At 36.0% G+C, this 14071-nt stretch overlaps 1 non-coding gene across 1 annotated transcript; it reads right to left on the bottom strand.

The window, feature by feature from the left end:
* Positions 1–241: 241 nt before the first annotated feature.
* On the bottom strand, positions 242–379 carry LOC118152591 (small nucleolar RNA SNORA67). The gene has a single exon (XR_004741336.1). It is a non-coding gene; the product is annotated as a small nucleolar RNA SNORA67 (small nucleolar RNA).
* Positions 380–14071: the final 13692 nt, after the last annotated feature.

The raw sequence follows: 14071 nt of genomic DNA, 5'->3' as shown, positions 1-14071 counted from the left end.
AGAAGGTCTCTATGTCTCGAAGAGTCCTCTTGTCTTCTGTCACCATGTTAATAGCTACACCCTTATGGCCAAACTGTCCACCTTGACTGATTCTGTGGATATAGTTTTCCCTGTTGGTGAGAAGGTCATAGTTGATGACTAAAGAAATCTGCTGCACATCAATGCCTCTTGCCTATGTCAAGAAAGACAACTCTTCAGCATGTGCATGAGAATCTATCTCGAAGGGATGACATGTGGGTATCCATGTAAGCAGCCAAGGAAGGCAGAGGAAATAAGCATCCCTGTTCCCAAGACCTTAGGCATGCCAGATTCTATTCCAAGTTGCTACTTTCCTGAGAGGGGCACTGGGTGTCCCCTTGGAGAGGGAATCACCTTGGATAAGAAAAGGAATTATTATATAGGATAAGAATTTCTCCAACCTCTTTACATAGATTTTTTTCTTCCATTTACTTGCAGCATTGAACACAGACTCTCCAACTTATTTCCATGCAAATATGAACAGGTCTGTTTTTCAGGCAAATAGTATAATCACCTATTGCTGTATTATAATTTCAAGTCATGTTTCTGCCTTCTTAAGTCAAAACTATAATTTTGTATCATTCTCTTTGTTAAAATTCCAAATTCATATTGGTACTCATGATATAAATGATTAGGGCTAAAAGTACTATTCCCATTTCCTCCCATATTCTATTTACGTATGAATCACTTCATACAGTCTAAGCACTCAGTCTGTTTTCTTCTGGTTTGTTATAGAAGTAGACTAACAATGAGGTCTTTATATATATGTGTGTGTGTGTGTGTGTGTGTGTGTGTGTATTGATCATAACTATTTTTAGAATGTGATGAAAAATATGGACTATTTCCATAAATATACACATATAAAACGTATTATTTCTATACCATAAGGGGATTTACTTATTCTTTGAAGCCCACCTATAATTCCCCAGGCCCACAGATAATCAGACTATGTATCTTTATAGTACAATTACTAAAATCTGGAATAAGTAACAATATGTGCTGAATTACTTTGAAAATTTATTTTTATTCTCCATTGTGTTTTTTTTTGTTATATTCTTTTAGATTTTTTTGAGGAAATGTTCTGCATATATGCAAATTGTTGGATCAATACATTCTTGAATCATTACCATTTTGCTGAGAGGACACTAGTAATGTAGTTGATTTAAGTCTTTAAGTCTCCTACTGTGGTTTATTTTTTTTCCAGAACAATGTGACTCTTCTCTTTTAAAACACATTAAGGGATGAGAAAGTCATTAGTATGTGAATGTGGATATCTCAGGAATTGATGTACTACATTTGGAGCTGTTACATTAATGAAAATGAGATTATCACAGAAATGAATCATAGCCATAAACTTGTAACACTCAGTAGGACCCATTAGTATATCAGTGGAAACGGTGTGATGTTATCAAAGAAAATGTGGTTTGTGTTAATGGAGAGAAAGTGTGAGCAGAACATATAGATGAATTTTAGAAAATTCATAAGAGAATTTAAAAGCTAAAACTATTTCTGTATCTTAAAAGTCTTTAAAATAGGATCTATTGTTGAATATTGCATGCATATAATGATGTTATTTTTTATAGCAACTAACAAAGGTTGAAATTAATTACTGTAAGACTGTTAATTTTTACCTATCTTTTAATGTGTGCAGAATTCCTGCTGATGTATAGACATGTCTTCTTTGCCTGCATCTATATGGCAGCTTAAGACTCTGAAATAAATTTCTTTCTCTGAAAGCCATTCAAGTCTCTAGTTTAAAAAAGTAGCTTTGGTATAGAGGTTGAGGATAAAATAAAGATGCTAAAAAGTTCATCTTTTACTTTCAGTGATTGTAGTTAGAGTGGAATTGTAGCTTCCCTTCTGCATTAAAAATGTGAGTAAAGTTTTTTAAAGATGAATATATAGGAATTACTTATTCTCTAAGCTGAAAAATGGTTTGAGTAGGTTTAGTCTGAGTGCTATGATGAAAATTAGGGGTTATTGACCCTGGTAAAAGAAACCTGGATTGATAGTCCACTTAATTTTTTATCTAGAGATCCCTGAGAAGTCTCGCCAAGCAAATGACAATTTGGGGTTTGCGATTTTACCTTATTGTTATCTTGGAAATGACTTAGATCCTGAACTAAAAAAAAATCTCACATAATAACCTGGAAATAATGTCTTCATACAACTTCACATCTTTCTTTTTGTATTCTGGAAAACATAAAAGGCTATATACACAAAATATATTTTTAATATTTAATCAATCATGTATGTGAGTTGTTGAAAATTAATGTTAACAAAAGTAACATAATCTGCTAGTTCAAAAATTTGATAATTTATAAACTAAGGCTAATGGCCATAGGAAAAAATGTTCATGACAATGTTAATGTTTTATAGATGCAATGATGATTTCCAGAAATGAAAACAGAAGGCTTAATAAGTTGATCAATTCATATTTGTTAAATTGCTACAATAATTAATAAGGCAAGGAAAGCCTTCTCTGATTCCACATGACAAACACTTAGATATTTTACCTAAAGTGTGAAAAGTGCTCAGTGATAGGAAATACAAAAAATGACAGGGGTACTAATAATTCAGGCAGGTAGTTTTTAGGAAATTCTGGGACCCTACCTAGCTTGTCCTCCATGTGTCTCTACTGATACACATCACAATGCCATATACATTTTGGATGTTAAACAAATATTTGTTAAATGAATACATAAAGGTATCATGCCCACCCTTAAGTACCTGCTTGGCAGACAGACATGGAAAGAAGTCTTAATTACATGCTAATAATAATAACCACTTATTGTGGGAGACCAACTATGGTATAGGGATTTTATGTTTATTATATGTAATGTTTTAAACAATCCTGAAAGATAATAATGATGAATTAGTAGCTGATATTTACATAATGTTTACTGTGTCCTAGTTTTCCTTTTTGTTTGGTTGAGAGAGGGTGACTTAGGAAGAAGAGAGTAAGGTATGAGACACTTTTTCAGTCAAAGGGTACAGCCTGAGCAAAGGAAGAGAAATTGAAGAATGAACAGTATGTTCTGGAATAGAAGTAGCTATTCAATGATCAAATAATTTGTAAAAGATGTTTGGAATTCAGTTTTACTCTGGACCTACTGCCCCTCTGAACTTTATGTGACATGAATGATGACTTTCCATGAAAGGTGAGTGTTTTAATGTTAGATTAAATCTTACTCTTTCTGTAGTATATTTTGCTATATACCGTGATCTTGGCTTCATTATGGCTGGCGGAAAGAAGGTCATGATCCCCTTTCTGTCATGCCGGAGAAGATATGAGTGTGACATCAGTGAGAGTCACAGAATGAGGAAAAATTATGCTACGCAGAACCTTAAAATTCTTACAAAATTTTCTTTTACACTGTTGAAGGCTTATTCTCATAAAACAAGTAAATGGGTGAAGAGCAGCTAAAATCACTTTCAGACTCTGTTTCCTGTTTTCCACTACTGTTTTTATATTGGAATAATGCAAAGAAAGAAACAAGCATGTGATCTCAGCTACACTAAAAAAGCCATTTTTGGGTTCTCTGTTTTTCAAATACGGCAAACGTGATTTAAACAAATTATTAGTCACATGAGTGCAAAGAGATGACAAATTATAGACGAAAGTGAGAAACCCCTCCAGGAGAGGTTTATAATAAAATTGTCAACACTCTCTTTAAGAGGCTCAACTGGAAGTCACTATAGTCTCTAAAATCACGGGCATCAGATTGTCTTTTTTTCTCCCTTATTGAAGCACCAACATCAACCACAGGTGGTAAGTGGTAGCCAATTCTACTCCCACTTTCTAAATTAATAGCATTGTGCAGTCTGACAGTTCGTATTCTTGGCCTATGTGTTAACTGTTAGGCTGCTGTTACTTTTTCTCCTTTTCACCAGTGAATGCATTAAATTCAGCAACCAGAGCTGACTAGTGGGACCCATCTGTCTCTGTCTCTCCCTCTTTCTCCTAATGAGCTGCTAGTCTGGGAATCACCAGCAACAGCTGTCGAAACAGTCCTCTTCTTACCAGAGCCAAGCCACACCAGCGGGCCTGCTGCCTTCCCCTGCCTCTGGCGTGCAGGCATAGACACAGGTGAAATCTAGTGAAAGTTGCAAACGGGACATAGACCTAACTTAGCTTCATGGGTTTCTTGCTTAAGATTTCAGTGAGAGAAAAATATAAATACAACATCTAATTAGCTACATTATCCCACACTATCTCAAGTTCTTTTGATTAATAAAATTGAGAGGTTTAGCTACAGGATAACTCAAATTTTACATTATAATTAGTCTTCATATTTATCTCATAGTGCCCTTACCTCTGTTTTCTCCAGTCGTTTCTTGTTGTTGTTAACTATAAGCACATACTTGCTTCATTTCAACCCATGTCTTCATCAATGGAAGTTTGGACTCCTGCAATAATCCGCTAACTTGTAGTGCTCCAAAGACACCTCTCTTTTTCACTCCTGCTTCCTGTACATTCCATCGTGCATATTTGTGGCGGATTAATCTTTGTGTTACAGTTTCTGCTTAGGACGCTTAAACAATTTTTAATATTTCTACTATATTAAATTAACAAAATATAGGGAGTAGGTAGCAGTGTGTCAGGAGATAAAAGTGGCTTCAATGATCTACTTTTACAGTTATTTTTCTGTTCTTTATCTTATTTAATATATAATCTTCTGCCTGACCAAATTCTGTTTTTTTTTGTAAATAATTTGCAATCTTTTCTGATAAACTACTCTTACTATTTGTGAACAATTATTTCATATTTCTAGGTAATTTCAAAGAACACAATTGTATCTATTGTTTGAAAAGTATTTCACACATTTACATTCTACTCCATAATGTATTTGTGTTCACCTAAAAGTATTTCAAGTCAATTGTCATTGAATAAAGTTATAGTTCTAGAATATGTATCATGTTATTTTTTGGACTTTTGAGGACCCAGCATACCACCCGGTATTTCAGGCCGTACAGTCTTCAGTTGAGGAAGCTGGTTTTTACACTGTTTGCTTCTTTGGTATTAAGACTTTTGATTCTTTGACTCACAGACAATTTAATCTCCCACTTTGTCTTTGAAGCCTACCTGGTGTACTTAAGGCTTTGTAGGTGTTCCTCTTTTAACTCTTAAAATGCGAAACATTTCCCCATCAATTTATTGAGTATTTATTTGGAAAAGGGATGTCTCTGATTGTTCAGTGTTTGCCACATTCCATCTGTTTTAATTGTTTCGACTTAGACTATAAATTCCTTAAAGGCTAGAGGGCATGGTGCACTGAAGGAAGATATCCAAGAACATTTAATACTCTTTGGAGTATGAAATACTTACATAAGTGGTTGGTTGTAGCAGGTTCTTACATTACTGACAAGAGTAGAAAAGTTAAAAATTTTTGATGATTGTGTTCTGATAGTTGGATTTTCCTCTTTCAAAATACATTACCATGATTATTAAGGACAGGTGACTCCTCAGAGTGACCTTATAGTCAGAAGAGTAATAAAATATGCTTTCATTTGTACTTTTCTTTCTTTTTTTCTTTGACAGAGAGTCTTGCTCTGTTACCCAGGCTGGAGTGCAGTGGTGTGATCTTGGCTGACTGCAAACTCTGCCTCCCCAGTTTCAAGCAATTCTCCTGCCACAGTCTCCCAAGTAACTGAGATTGCAGACATACATCACCATGCCTGGCTCATTTTTGTACTTTTAGTAGAGATGGGGTTGCACCATGTTGGCCATGTTTGTCTTGTTCTCATGACCTCAGGTGATCCGCCTGCGTTGGCCTCCCAAATTGCTGGGATTACAGGCGTGAGCCACCATGCTCGGTCCATTTGTACTTTTCTAGTTAGTTTTATTTAATTTATTTTTCCTTTGTCAAAAACTTTTCCTGATGAAAGTCACTTAAATAAATAATTAAATTGAGAGACAATGCTTGGTGCAAGGATAATCTAATTAACTTACTGTGACTAATGATTATTTTTCTAAATTATTGTTACATTTGTGGTCTGGGCTACGCTATTCAGTAGTTGGTTTCATGCTGTTTTTCCTCTAGTAATTTTTATACAGAATTAGTTGACCTCATAAGGGTGGAATCTGTTCTTGAAAATAGTTGTGGATCCCACTGTGCAGGGCACCCTAAATACTTAGCTGATTGGCATTCAAACCTGTGCTTAGATACAACAGAAAAATGAACAGTATACCTACAAAGGAAAATGCATGAAGCTTCTCTTATTTCATATTCAGTTTGCATTTCACAGGAATATGATGACCTTGCATGTGTGTATAAACATTTATCTTTTCAAATGCTTTCACATTATAATCTTATTTCATCGTTTTTGGTATTTTATCCTACTTTTATTTATTTTTAATAAAATATATTTATTCTACTGCCAGACCGAATTCTGTTTTTTTTGGTAAATAATTTGCAATATTTTCTGATAAACTACTTTTATAATAACCATGCTTCAGGTTGATTTTATAAACTACACATGACACTTGGAATTCAGTTCTTGTTATCCTTTCTGTCAGAGCAGTTTTAAATAATCTTTCAGTAGAAGACATTTGCTTTGGAAAATCAAACATGATTTCTTTCACTTTTGGTAGTTTAGAAGGTTTTCTGTAATATTCCAAAATATTTTTAGCATTCTGTTAATTTTCTCAGTACATCCAATGATGAGTTTTATACCATAGGTTTACACATCATCAATACTGAAAAAAATCACTCAACTTGTCCTAATACAAAGACTGCAACTGAAGAAACCCATTCCCTCCCTCCCTCCCTCTCTCTTTCATCCTTTCTTTCTTTAATCACATCCTGTGACTCCCAGGATCATGAATATTTGTGTCACTTCCATTTCATTTTCCTCCTTTAAATTCAAGAGTCCCAGCTTCTTCGAAGTATATACCACACCACTTGCTATCCACAACTTCTGCGAAGCTTCTTACCATTCTCTCACTCACTGAAAAATTAGCTCCCAGCTCATTATTGTCTTCCTTTCTACCCTTACAACAGTCATTATTTATGGTCAATTCAACATTCACATGGATGACACACCCAATATTCTGATTTCTTAAATCATGAATCTTCTCATTTCAAAAAATCTATTTTCTACTACCATGGTCATATATATTCTAGACCTTCTCACTTTGGTAACTGTATCAGCTCCTGTTTTTCCAATTCATTTACTCTAGAATTTCCCAGCTCCAAAAGTCCTTTTATCTATTCAAAACTTTATATCTATATTGACTTTCCATCATTCTTCTCTAATTTTTGCTTCCTTCATACCTATCAGAGAGTCCACAGTTCAGTTCAGTAGCTTCTGTAACAATCTCAACGTCTTTGCCTCCTTTTCCCTCTATTTATTCAACTATCAAAATTCTAAACTTGATTTACACCAAATTGTTTTCCTTCCCTGTGGCTGCCCTAAAGAAGTTGGATATTTTAAAAAATAAGAATCACAGAACTCTGTTGACTTCTTTTTCTTTAATTACCACACAAATTTAGTTAGCACTTAACTCCATCAGATAATTTTGCTACCTTTTCCTAGGGAGTTTAGTTTTTCCATTCTTTGTAAACTATTCTAGTACCTTTTCTCACCTTATCATCTTCTCCTGTCATGTCAGCTGATGAACTCATATCATACTTCCAGTTAACAAATCTGTAAACCTCTTGTATCTGTGTACTCATAGTTTCTGCCTTGCTTCCTGTACAATAGTTGGTGTCCCTCTTTCTATCAGAGGCCATCCTCCTATGTGCCTGTGAGTCTCATCCCTCTTCAACTTCCCCAGATTAATCTCTGCTGCTCTTCTCTTGCCCATGCTTTATCACGGTGTTTCCCACCCTCTATGGTCATTTGACAATGGATAAAATACGTTCTCCAATCAACCATTCAGTGAAACGTCCCTCCTTTCCCCATGCAAAATCTGCACTTCCCCAGTCGTGAGGGCTGTCTCCTTGCAAGTCTAGATTCTACACACCACCTCCATCCCGGTCTCCACATTTTTGAAACTGTTTTGGAAAACTGTTCTTGTCATCACTCTTGATGCTGCACAATAAGTAATTCTAACATCTCAGTGGCCTAAAAACCCATTTGTTAATCTTTTCTATTTTGTAAGTGTTGGCCTAAGTAGGCTACAGAGGTTCCTTCTGATACATCCTACTCATAGGCATTGCTTAACTCTCATGCCTCTTCCCATTCTGGAACTGAGGCTGAAAAAAAGCAGCTTTTTGAGACTTCCTGCTGGCAAAACCAATGAAATTTCCTGAGAGACTCAATTAGCTATATGGTCATTACAATAAAGAGTATTTCATATTTGTTATTATATACTATATCTTTATATGGGTAAAATTTATAATAAAACTTGTATATCTATTTTTTCCTGGAGAATTTAGCAAACGTTAAACATTTGCCAGCATACTCCTGCTCATACGCTTCTTATATGCAGCGCATCTAAAAAAACACTCTTGCTATTCTCTCTTCACAGCTCGCTCTGTCATGACCATGTTACCTCCTCAGTCTTCTCTGACCTGGTAAATGATATAATCATTCGATCTGTTGGAAAATCCTAAAACGTAGTAGTCATGCTTGGTTACTTCTTTTTGTTTTCTAAATTCAGATAATCAAGTCCTGTCATCTCTGCTTAAAATATAAATTACTCCCCACTTTCACTGTTACCATCCTAATCCATCATCACCATTATTCATTGCCTAGGTTATTGGCAGTTTCTCTGAACTGGACTCCATTCTTCCTTGTCTTGTCTCCCTACATTCTCTCTTCACTTAGTATAGTGATGTTTCAAAAATATAAATCAGCTGTGTCACTTCCCTGCTTAAAACACCTTGATGACTGATGCCTTACTTAGTCAGGTATTCTTGGGCCATAAAACTTTTTCTTAATAGACTCTTTTTTAGAACAGTTTTTATTTTATATCAAAATTGAGCTGAAGATGCAGAGATCCCCTGTGTGCCCTCTACCCCTACACATGCACAGGTCCCCCTACTATCAACATCCCACACCACAATGGTACATTTGTTACAGTTGATGAACTACATTAACAAATTATCCAGCGCTGATAGTTTACATTAGGGTTCACTCTTAGGGTTGCTGTTCTGTGGGTTTGGACAAAAGTATAATGCCATGCATCTAACATTATAGTCTCAAACAGAATATTTTCACTGCTCTAAAAATCCTTGGTGTTCCACTTGTTTTTCCACTGCGGAATGGATAAATCCCCTTAATCCCTGACAACCACAGATCTTGTTACCATCTCCTTAGTTTTGTCTTTTCCAGAATGCCATATGGTTAGAATCATACAGTATGTGCCCTTTTCAGGTTGGCTTCTTTTACTTTGTAATATGTATTTAAGTGTCCTTCATGTTTTTTCATGATTTGATAGCTCGTTTCTTTTTAGTGCTAAATAATAGTTTATTATTTGGATGTACCACAGTTTGTTTATCCATTTACCTGCTGAAAGACATCTTGGTTGCTCCTAATCTTGAGCAATTATGAATAAAGCTGGGAAGGAGTTAAGAATATGCCACACCAAAATTTTAATACAGTTATTGAGAGTCTTATAAAATCACTAGAAATGCTAAGGTTGTGAATGTCAGCAAACGTGGTGTGACCTTCCAGGTATGGCTAGAACATCAGGAACTGTTTCCTCTTCAGGAATCGCTGAGAAACTTTTTCATATGATCATTGTTTCCCAGCCACATCCAGCTGGGGAGTGTCAGATAGAAACTTGAAGGATACAACTGGGGGCCACTATAAGATCTCACATCTGTCAAAGCCACACATCCATTCATTATTGCTCTGGAGGGTGAAGGCAATGAATTCTCCTTCTCTTGTACTTCTAAATCTTGTACAAATTTATCTCACTGGCAGAATGTAAATCACATGTAAGTCTTGGAAACAAGTCTGGAAAAGGTATTTTTCAGGCTTCTAGCCCCTGAAATTCAAGAAAGAATAGGGATGGTTTTAAGGATAAAGCCTGGTTGCCAAAACAAGCAAAAAAAAGAAACAAAGAGGCAATGTCCAAGACAAACTAAATAGATATCCCCTCTCACCTCCAGATGGATGGTTAACAACAGTAAAGCAAAGCAGATTCCCTGAGAATGTAATTTTCTTCTCTAGGAAGTTCTTGATTAAAAGATTCTTGTCCTACTTAATGTCTGATTCAGATAAATTTCTCATATCCATTCTCTTTGTTTTTCTCACATGTAGCAAAAATGACAAGAACATGATAAGAGAAAAGGTGAAAGGGCTGAATGAAATTTCCATTGACTGGATGAAATCTGCCCTTTGAAGATTTAAGAGAGGAGAAAAACACTATTTTCTACATTGCAGTACTTGAAGACCTAGCAGAGCAAACAAGATTAAAGCACACAGAACAAATTGGGGAGCAAATACGCTGTATAATAATAATATGCTTGGTTTTGTAGCTTGTCTTACAAGGAAAAAAATATTGGTATGTGTAGAGTACTGGAAGAAGGCATCTGTTTGAGCCTTAAAGATGGATAGGATTTGGAGCAGTGAGAGGAAGGGAAGAACATTTAAACTGTATGTATGAAGGGGAGAATGATACAAGGAAGGGCTGTAATGAGCATGGCAGGGAATAGTGGGAAGTTTATCAGCACTCTCCTAAAGTAACTTCATCTCTAAATCTGCCCTGTCAGTTCATTTGCCATACCTATAACCAATGGTTCTTCATTTTTCCCCGATCTTGACACACGAAGACCCTTATTTTTATTACACACCCTCAAGGATTTACCCAGAGTTATTCAAATTGCATGTTATGGTTCTGCCCTTCTCTTTTTATTGGAAATACTTATCAATAAGTAAGTGAAAAATAATGATGAATAATAGTGATGGCTTGTAACTTGAACGTGGAAGAGCATATCAGAAAACAAATGAATTATTGGTAATTAATTGAGATGATTGTTAATTTGCTCCTAATATTAATATATAAATAATATATTAATACATAAATAATACATAATACATACTAATATATAAATAATAATTTGCTTCAACATATGTTATTACTTAATAAATTCCCATATCCTGTTAGTTCTGTCCCTCTGGAGAAGCCTGACTAGTACACATATAATCCAGCAGTCCTACTTTAGGTATATATTCAAAAATATTGAAATCATAATCTTAAAGAGATATCTGCACTCCCATGATTGTTGACACATTGTTTGCAATAGCTCAGACATAGAAGCAGTATAAATGACCGACAATGGACAGATGGATGAAGAAAAGGTTGTGTCTTCATGTAATGGTATATTATTCATCCTTAAATAGGAACTATTGCTATTTGGGACAACATGGATGAATCTGGAGGACATTTTGCTAACTGAAATTAGATATAGAAAGGCAAACACTAGATAACACTACTTCTTTGATGAATCTAAAATGTCAAACTCAAGCAGAGAGTAGAATGGTGGTTGAGAGGGGTTAAGGGGAGGGAAGTTTTAGTTAAAGGTCAATGAGGTTTCAGTTACATAAGATGAATAAGCCCTGGAGATCTACTGTACAGCATAGCGCCTATAGTTAACAATACTGTATTGTATACTTAACATTTTGTTCAGAGGGTAGAGCTCATGTTAAGTGTTCTTAACACACACACACAAACATACACACACACACACACACAGATGGTGGGAGGCAACTTTTAGAGGTGATGGATAGGTTTACAGCATAGATTGTGGTGATGGTTCCATGGGTATATAATCTGCAAACTCATCAAGTCATGTATATTAAATATGTGCAGCTTTTGTATATCAATCATACCTCAATAAAGTGGTTAAACATGCTCTGTGAATACTTAATTTCTTCTAATGTCTTGGGGGGGTAGGGATTATTGCTATTTTATATATATAGAAATAATTGATGCTTAGGGATGACAAATAGCTTTCTCAGTATCACAAAATTGGCAAAAAGTGGAATGGGGCTTTAAACTACGATCTGTCTCTGAAGTCTCTCAACATTGACTTAGGCAATACAAGAGACGTAACTATTGTAAATGGTTATTTGAAGTAATCACTCATGCACTGATTCCTTACTTGAAGGTTTAGGTCGTATTTTAAAGCTTACACACAATACCAGCGAACCCAGGTTTTTTTCAGTTCCACAGTGGTTCTTTGGGCCTGCTAGAATCATGTGTTTATGGAGAGAGCCAATATAGCACACAGCCTGTTACATTAGTTGGGATGCCATTCAAAGTGCAGCTGGCAAATACTTCTGCCAAAGGAAATTTCAGTATAAAAGTGCTGCTGCTGAAGACTATTGAGCTACCTATTTGTAAAAGCTATCTGAGTCATTTTTCTTTTCATCCTCTATCACCAGCGGTGGGTAATCTTTTAGTTCCTGTATTGCTTTTCTAGTCATTCTTCTTAGAATGGCAATCTCACACAGTGGTTGCCTGAAATGTGCCAATTTCTTGTGGTTTCTCCTCTGATTAGGTTTGGAGACATCAAGAGGTAGACGGTGAAACATGTAGGACCAATCTATGAATATCAGCTATAACTTAAGTAAAGTGTTTCAAATACATTGCCCTAGAAGCCTCCAAGAATCATTATATAAGCCACATTTTTCTGAAATTTGGGTGAGCAAAACTGAGTTTAGGTTCTTCCTTTGTACATTCACTTAACACCGAATACAGGTGTTCATAGCATTTTATTTATTTATTTATTTTTTTGTTTTTTTATTTTTTATTGCATTTTAGGTTTTGGGGTACATGTGCAGTACGTGCAAAATAGTTGCATAGGTACACACATGGCAGTGTGTTTTGCTGCCTTCCTTCCCCTCACCCACATTTGGCATTTCTCCCCAGGCTATCCTTCCCCAGCTTCCCCCTCCCCACTGTCCCTCCCTATTGCCCCCAATAGACCCCGATGTGTAGTACTCCCTTCCCTGTGTCCATGTATTCTCATTTTTCCTCAGCCGCCTATGAGTGAGAATATGTGGTATTTCATTTTCTGTTCTTGTGTCAGTTTGCTGTGAATGATGTTCTCCAGTTTCATCCATGTCCTTACAAAGGACGCGAACTCATCGTTTTTGATTGCTGCATAGTATTCAATGATGTATATGTGCCACATTTTCCCAGTCCAGTCTATCATTGATGGGCATTTGGGTTGGTTCCAGGTCTTTGCTATTGTAAACAGTGCTGCAATGAACATTCATGTGCATGGGTCCTTATAGTAGAACGCTTTATAGTCCTTTGGATATATACCCAGTAATGGGATTGCTGGGTCAAATGGAATTTCTATTTCTAAGGCCTTGAGGAATCGCCACACTGTCTTCCACAATGGTTGAACTAATTTACACTCCCACCAACAGTGTAAAAGTGTTCCTATTTCTCCACATCCTCTCCAGCATCTGTTGTCTCCAGATTTTTAAATGATCGCCATTCTAACTGGCGTGAGATGGTATCTCAATGTGGTTTTGATTTGCATCTCTCTAATGACCAGTAATGATGAGCATTTTTTCATATGTTTGTTGGCCTCATGTATGTCTTCTTTTGTAAAGTGTCTGTTTATAACCTTTGCCCATTTTTGAATGGGCTTGTTTGTTTTTTTCCTGTAAATCTGTTTGAGTTCTTTGTAAATTCTGGATATCAGCCCTTTGTCAGATGGGTAAACTGCAAAAATCTTTTCCCATTCTGTTGGTTGCCGATTCACTCTAGTGACTGTTTCTTTTGCTGTGCAGAAGCTGTGGAGTTTCATTAGGTCCCATTTGTCTATTTTGGCTTTTGTTGCCAATGCTTTTGGTGTTTTGGTCATGAGGTCCATGCCTACTCCTATGTCCTGAATGGTTTTGCCTAGATTTTCTTCTAGGGTTTTTATGGTGCCAGGTCTTATGTTTAAGTCTTTAATCCATCTGGAGTTAATTTTAGTGTAAGGTGTCAGGAAGGGGTCCAGTTTCTGCTTTCTGCACATGGCTAGCCAGTTTTCCCAACACCATTTATTAAACAGGGAATCCTTTCCCCATTGCTTGTTTTTGTCAGGTTTATCAAAGATTGTATGGTTGTAGCTATGTTGTGTTTCCTCTGATGCCT

This window comes from Callithrix jacchus, chromosome 3, assembly GCF_049354715.1.
Source record: "Callithrix jacchus isolate 240 chromosome 3, calJac240_pri, whole genome shotgun sequence".
In the NCBI taxonomy this organism is placed as follows: Eukaryota; Metazoa; Chordata; class Mammalia; order Primates; family Cebidae; genus Callithrix; species Callithrix jacchus.
The sequence above is the reverse complement of the archived record's forward strand: the minus strand, read 5'-3'. Positions and strand labels throughout refer to the sequence as shown.